The following is an 8,203-nucleotide window of genomic DNA, read 5'->3' as shown; positions in this document are numbered from 1 at the left end:
ATATAATGATAAAATTGTGAAAGAATAGGAAAAGAAAAGATGAAGAACTTTTATTAATTGTTGATTGATTGAATTGAATTGTAAATTTTGAAGGTAAAACTAAATATATATATATATATATAGAGAGAGCATTGGCTTAAGAAAGATAAAAGCAAATAAAGATAAGATAAGAACAACTAAAGATAAGATAAAGAAAAGATAAGATAAGTTAATAAAGACTAAAATTGTAATTGAATTTATGTATTTTGTTGGGCTGAATTTGTGGACCACGAGACTTCTTTATTATTGTCATGGGCTAAGGTGGAAGAGTAGTTTAATACGCCCCGCAAGCTGGTGGCTGGAAGATGTCAATAATCCACAGCTTGGATAAGTTCCGATGAAATTGTTGAGCGTCTGACGTGGTGACGTGAAGGAAGATGCGTGCGACAGAGCTTGAGTTGCCGGCGGCAAAAATATAAAAGGAGATGCTGTGCTTGAGTAGCGATCTTAAAAAAAATGAAAAAAATAAGCGCATAGAACGTAATAAGATTGATCTTTAGAGGGCGCGTATGGCGCAATAAGAGTGGTCTTTAGAGGGCGCATAGAGCGCAATAAAAGAGGGTGCATAGAGCACAATAAGAGTGCAGATGAAACTGCTAAAACAGATGTAGATTGAACTTGCTGAAATAGAATGCAGACATGACTGTTGAAACAGAATACAGACGAAACTCTCGGAAGAAGGTGTAGATGAAACTGCCAGAAGAAGGCGCAGACAGGCCATAGTGACTATTCCATGAATGATAGTTGTTTCCTGTTAGAATAGGTGTAACCAAGACTGATGTTGGATTTTTACTTGGATGGATGTAATAAAGATTGGTTGCTGAGCTAAATTAAAAGATTGATTATTCATCGTGGGAGGAGGTTGAAAAAGAAGTAGGGTGATTTCTCATCAGAAACATGATAGCTTATGTATCCTCTTCAAGGAGGATACCAAGGCTCTGATACCATGATAAAATTGTGAAATAATAAGAAAAGAAGAGAGAAAGAATATTATACTTTGTATTTTTTGATTGATTGAATTGAATTGTAAATTTTGAAGGTGAAACTAAATATATATAGAGCATTGGTTTAAGAAAGATAAAATCAAATAAAGATAATATAAGAACAACTAAAGATAAGATAAAGAAAAGATAAGCTAAGATAATAAAGACTAAAATTATAATTGAATTTATGTATTCTGTTGGGCTGAATTTGTGGGCCACGAGACTTCTTTATTGTTGTCATGGGCTAAGGTGGAAGAGTAGTTTAATACGCCCCCGCAAGCTGGTGGATGGAAGATGTCAATAATCCACAACTTGCATAAGTTCCAATGAAATTGTTGAGCGTCTGACGTGGTGACGCGGAGGAAGATGCGTGCGGCGGAGCTTGAGCTGCCGGCGGAAAAAATATAAAAGGAGATGCTGTGCTTGAGCAACGATCTTAAAAAAATGAAAAAAATAAGCGCGTAGATCGTAATAAGATTGATCTTTAGAGGGCGCGTAAGGCGCAATAAGAGTGATCTTTAGAGGGCGCATAGAACGCAATAAAAGAGGACGCGTAAAGCGCAATAAGAGTGCATATGGAACTGCTAAAACAGATGTAGATTGAACTTGCTGAAATAGAATGCAGACATGACTGCTGAAACAGAATGCAGACGAAATTCTCAGAAGAAGGTGCAGATGAAACTGCCGGAAGAAGTCGCAGACAAGCCATAGTGACTATTCCATGAATGATAGTTGTTTCCTGTTAGAACAGGTGTAACCAAGACTGATGTTGGATTTTTACTTGGATGGATGTAATAGAGATTGATTGCTGAGCTAAATTAAAAGATTGATTATTCATCGTGGGAGGAGTTTGAAAAAGAAGTAGGGTGATTTCTCATCGGAAAGATGATAGCTTATGTATCCTCTTCAAGGAGGATACTAAGGTTCTGATACCATGATAAAATTGTGAAATAATAAGAAAAAAAGAGAGAAAGAATATTATACTTTGTATTTCTTGATTGATTGAATTGAATTGTAAATTTTGAAGGTAAAACTAAATATATATAGAGCATTAGTTTAAGAAAGATAAAAGTAAATAAAGATAAGATAAGAACAACTAAAGATAAGATAAAGAAAAGATAAGATAAGATAATAAAGACTAAAATTGTAATTGAATTTATGTATTCTGTTGGGTTGAATTTGTGGGCCACGAGACTTCTTTATTGTTGTCATGGGCTAAGGTGGAAGAGTAGTTTAATACGTCCCTCCAAGCTGGTGGATGGAAGATGTAGCATATCACCTTTTTCGGCTTTTCCTCTTTCTTTAGCTTAGGGCAATCAGATTTGAAGTACCTAGTCTCCTTGCAGTTGTAGCATATCACCTTGCTGGAATCTTTCCTTGGTTTTCTTGAACCGCTTCCTTTGTTTCTTTCCTAGAGCTTCACCATTTTTCTGAATTTTTTCGCAAACAAAACAAATTTATTTTCAGAAGAATAATCACTGGATTCATCATCCAGGGGGTTAGCAACAGATGTGAGAGCTATTCCTTTTCTTTTAGTATCTTTTTTCAAATATGTATTTTCAAATGTAAGTAAGTTTCCTCTCAAATCATCATATGTCATGGAATCAAGACCACTACTCTCAGATATCACAATAGGTTTAGTTTTCCACTCTTTAGTGAGACTTCTCAAAATTCTCCTCACAAGCACAGATTCAGAATATGTGATTTTCATAGCATCCAAGCCAGTGATGATGACATTGAATCTTTCGAACAACTCATTTAAAGATTCTCCTTCCTTTATTGAGAACATTTCATATTCTCTATTTAGTATGTCTATTCTGGTCTTCTTTACTAGGGTTGTGCCTTCATGAGTGACTTGTAATTTGTTCCATATTTTCTTTGCTGTTGTGCATCTTGATACCTGTCGGTATTCCTGATTGCACAATTAAGCAAGTTGACAGCTTTGGCATTGAGCTCCATCTTCTTTCTGTCTTCTTCGGTCCAACTAGCCTCACCCTTGAGAGAGACCACACCATCAGCTCTAGTGGTGGTTGGGAATTAAGGACCTTCTAGGATTATTTTCCAGAGTCTATAGTCAACTGATTGGACAAAAATCTTCATTCTTTCCTTCCAATAAGTGTAGTTCTTCCCATTAAAGAGAGGAGGTCTATTGCTTGACTGCCCTTTTGTCAGAGTGTAGGCCACCAGGTTTGAGCCACTGTTTTCTGCCATCAGGATCTTTTCTTTAAGCTGCAAAGCTTGATCTCTTTGAGACCAAGCTCTGATACCAAATGATGGTTTGTCAGGTGCTAAGAGAAGGGGGGTTGAATCTTAGCCCCCTTTTTGCTGAGTAAATCTTGCTGCCCTTTTAAAACGCTTCAGGAGATACTTCTACTTTTTGTCTCGTCACTAGTCAAGAGACATTTTCTTTTTGTCTCGTAACCAATTAGGAGATATTTTTCAATTTTGTCTCCTACGAACAGAATCAAAAATTGAGTAGATGAGAGAGAGAATCACACCCAGAAGTATCTTGGTTCACCTGCTAAGTGTAATGCAACCTACATCCAGTCTCCATCACAACAATGACGAAATTTTACTATAATCAAACAGATTACAGACACCAATTCTCCCTAGGAACTACCCTTCCTATCTGGGACAAGTCCATAATCTATCCCCAATCCTGAACTTGACTTGGTCACCTACCAAGCTTTCAACTGCTAAGTGCTAACCCAACTTGCAAGGAGATTCCCACAGAATTATGATACACAACACAGATGTACAAAGGACCTCTAGGACATCTATGGCTTTTTCTTTTAATTTTGTATACTCTTCCTTTTTTCGCTCTATGTCTTTTTCATACAAACCTCACTGTTTGCCTTTTTCTATAATACTCAAGACAGACAAAACTAAACAGAAAAATACAACATAAAACACATTGAAGGAGAAGAACTTCTGTTAACTTGGGTAACTATGAGAACTCTGTGCTTTCCACTCTTTTCTCCTTGTCTCAAGCCTTGGCTGTTCACCCTTATTATAGAAGGGGAAGCCTCTAAGGTTGAAACGGTTGAACCAAGCTAAAGTTCTTCTTCTTCAACACAAAATCGGTTCGGCCAGAGAGAGAACCGAATGTAAAATCCAACATGCAATTACCTCTGCTTCATCCCTTCTCACCAAGTTTCATCAATCTGGGCCTTCCATCTTGACTTGCTCCCCAAGAAGGATTTCTGGTCCTTGATGAGTCCTTGATGCTTGACAGCTCCTCCTGCTCCACTTTTTCTTCCTCCTTCACGTAACTTTTCTAGCTACCTTCTATGATGGGTGACCGCAAAGTAGAGACGAGCCATGCTTCAGAGATCTTCTTCTCTGACCGAGTTGGATCTCTTCCATTTTCAGGTATGGAGAGCTTGAGACTTCCTCACCACTTCTTACCATTAGTGGCAAAGATCTCAGCCACTCCAAGCCTTGGATCTTCTTCTAGCTAAGGCCATCATCACCTTAGCCCTTTTCTTGCTTCTAGCTTCTCTGTAAATTTTACTGATAGTTTGCTTCATCCATCTTTTCCTGCTTGACATGACCGAAAGAGAGAGGAGAGAGAACAGAGAAAAGCTTGCAATGTAATTAAAGATGAAAATGAAAATGAGTTATGTTTACATTACCCATGCCTAGTAGGGTGTAAAGCATTGATAGCAATCAAATCAATTTGATCTTTCTCTCTCATGTTACCAAGGCATGCATTAAATTCAAGTTGATCAAAATTTGAATTCCATAACCCAAGTGAATGGGTAACCGAACCAAATCAAGCATTTCCCCTTTCTTTCTTGTTTTCAATTCAGACCAAGCTAGTTGGTCTTGCACCAAGATTTTATTTTTGGGCTTGTTTACTAAAATTTTGGCCCAATTAACAAAATAACTCAGCCACACAATTTTAAACAATTTTATACAAGGCTGAATCTATATATGGACTTTGATTTGCTTTTGAGTCCAATAACCAAAATCTGCATAATAACAAAATTATTAATTAACACATGTGAGTTAAATTTAACTTAATAATTTTGTAATTAAATATTTTAATAATATTTGATCATCATCAAATTAATTTGGAGTTTTCAAACTTATCAAATTCTATAATAGAAATAATTAAACAAAATAATAAAAAAATTATGAAGTAGTAAATTTTATTTTTATATATAATCATTGATTGGTATCTTATTTTTAGTGTATATATAATATGATTAATATAAAAATACAATTTTATAGCAACAACTACTTATTGAACAAACAAACAAAATAAGTATGCACTTCTTGAGAGGCATGCTGAGAGAAAACAAAATAGTTGTATTTCTACTTTTTTAAAGGTAGGTTGACACAAAATATCTAAGATCTACATTTTTGACTTTCTGTAATTGCAATTTAAAATTGTCTAATAATTTTAGTTGTAATTGTAGAAATAATATTTCTAAAAAGGTCAATAAATAGATTCTTATAAATGTGAGACAATCTTAATTTTTTAAGAACAAAAATATTATAATTGTTTTATTTATATGTTTTGTGTTGTTTTATAAATCACATAATAATATCTTTTCTTAGCTTTATCATAAAAATAATTTTTTTTGAGACAGGATCATAAAAGCAAATCTATAATACATAATTATAGATATACATCGTGTTAATTATACATAATTGAAATTCGGGCCTGCTACACATACAAGTATCCAAGCATCCAAGTTGGCCCAGCCCAAATCGAAGACACGCGCATAAGGAAGCATAACATGGCGCGTCAAAATCACGCGCTCAACACAAACGGTTACGTATGGCAGACTCTTCCACTTCCTCCACTTCTTCCACTTCTCAAAACGCTTCGAAACCAAGGAAACGCTCCCATTTTCGAGCAAAAATCAAAGTTCAAAATATACAAATCGTTGTTCGAAACCTCCATCAAAACAACATCAAACTCTCCGTGAAGAATCTGAAGAGAAAACGAAGCAAATACACTCAACGTAAGTTCATCAAGAAAACCTCCCAATTTTAGTTTTCTTCTACGTCGTTCTTCTCTAGGGTTTACTGTGCTATTATTCTTGCTTCTTTGTCACACTGTTCTAAGTTCTACGTCATTCTTCTAAGTTCTACGTCGTTCTACATTCTTGTTCTAAGTTCTCTTGCTACTGTTGTTGATTTTTGGGGCTTTATTCCGTAGATTGGGGGTTGTATACTGTTTGAACTTGTAATGTGACTTGATATTGATGCATGTTTGAGTGATATCTCACTGTTATCAATGGGTGTATCTGATTCTTACATATGGGTGTATCTTACTCTTATCAATGGGTGTATCTGACTCATATATGCGTGTATCTTACTGATATCTGAATTAATTTGATATTGAAGCATGTTTGAGTGATAACTGACTGATATATATGGATTTATATGAATAATATCAATGGGTGTATCTCCCTGTTAACAATGAGTGTATCGGATTCTTACATATGGGTGTATCTTACTGTTATTAGACCTTGTAATGTTGCTTGATATTGAAACATGTTTGACTGATATCTGACTGATATATATGAATGTATCTGAATAATTTCAATGGGTGTATCTCACTGTTATCAATGGGTGTATCTGATTCTTACATATGGGTGTATCTTACTGTTACTAATGGGAGTATATTTGTGTGTATTTTTTGTTTCAGACAAAATGGCAGCAAGAAACCAAACGAAAGACCTTAAGTGTGCCACACATCTCCTGAGTGATAAGTTCACAAAATGTCTTCTTTACTTTAATAGATAGGTCTATTTCGTTAGTTGTGATGGGTGTATATTGTCCATTCAGTTGGATGTATCTTGTCCATTCATTCGGGTGTATTACTGATTTGTTTTCGTATTTAAGGGATACGTATTTTCAAGATTGATAACATATGCCGGTGGGAAACCTCTTCAGAAAGGGGAGAGGGAGAAGGAAATTAAATCACCATATGTTAAAATATCAGGCCAAAAAACAAGGTATAAATTTGTGAGTCTGATCATTAAACGTTTGTAAATGAGATTTGTAATTTATTTTCTTCGTTTTCAGCTATGACTGCGCTGTGTACGTTATGAAGTGGATGGAGATAATTGAGCCGGAAAACATCAAAAAGGGGAAGTATCAATGGGATAATTGGCCACAAGTAACTGTCTTTAGAACCATATAACTCTGTATTACTTTACTGAATTAATATTGCTGTTTAAACAAAATATACTTTTTTATTGTAGGAGGAGGTGGACCACTATAGAGTGGAGTACGCATCCCGGATACTATTCAGTGAGATGAATACACAGAGAGATCAGGCAATTAGAGAGAGTAGTGCTATAAGGCTGTCGAAGCCATCCTCTATATTATTAAGTCCGTTTTGTCAGATTAATTCTGCTGATATAAAAACTGGGTAGTTTGTAAATTGAACAAATGATGTAAATATTTGCCATTTATCAACAACTTCTATTCCATGTATATTTTTTCCCATAGTTAAACTATCTGTGCTGGTAAACTGTCTGTGATGTATTCAAAAGCTGTATTACAGGTGGTAAAATATGAAGGAAAAAACACAAATAATAAACTGCTACACCCAACGCAAGTCTAATAATACACCCAAGGTTGTATTAAATATACACCCAAACTGTCTGCGCTGTATTCAAAATGTATGAATTACATGTACTAAAATATGAAGAAAAATATCAAATCAAATATAAACCCATAACCTGAAAATTTTTACAGCTTTTGTTTTATATATATCTATATATGTGTCTATATCTAAATTGTGAATTAACGAAAATACACCCAAAATAACAGTGCTTTTACACCCATATTCTGTAAAATTATACACCCAACGAGTTATCCCCTGCTGCTGGTACCCTGAACTGATAACTCATAACGTGTCCTTGATATTCGCTGCAATTTGAATGCGCCGTTGATGCAGCATCAAACAGGTTTATCTGAAATATAACACACACACATTACCTAAACTATTAACGAGAAAAATAAACTCAATCGCCACAAATTTAAAGAACATTACTTTCACCTCGCTTAAAACTTTCGTCTTCTTCTTCTTTGTGGCATTTGCGATCTGTTTCTCCAGCTTTGAACCTAGCCTGTTTTTTGGACGTCCTCTTGTTCGAATCCTTGGCGGGCTTTGAAGCTCGTTAACGGATTCCAAGTTGGCGTCTTCGTGGGGT

General features: G+C 35.3%; 1 long non-coding RNA gene across 1 annotated transcript; it reads left to right on the top strand.

Moving 5' to 3' along the window:
* On the top strand, positions 5,685-7,493 carry LOC107641679. Its single transcript, XR_001620397.2, has 4 exons — positions 5,685-5,998; positions 6,688-6,997; positions 7,068-7,161; positions 7,247-7,493. It is a non-coding gene; the product is annotated as an uncharacterized LOC107641679 (long non-coding RNA).

Source organism: Arachis ipaensis, chromosome B05, assembly GCF_000816755.2.
Source record: "Arachis ipaensis cultivar K30076 chromosome B05, Araip1.1, whole genome shotgun sequence".
Classification (NCBI taxonomy): domain Eukaryota; kingdom Viridiplantae; phylum Streptophyta; class Magnoliopsida; order Fabales; family Fabaceae; genus Arachis; species Arachis ipaensis.
Note: the sequence above shows the minus strand (reverse complement) of the source record. Positions and strands in the feature narration are given on the sequence as shown.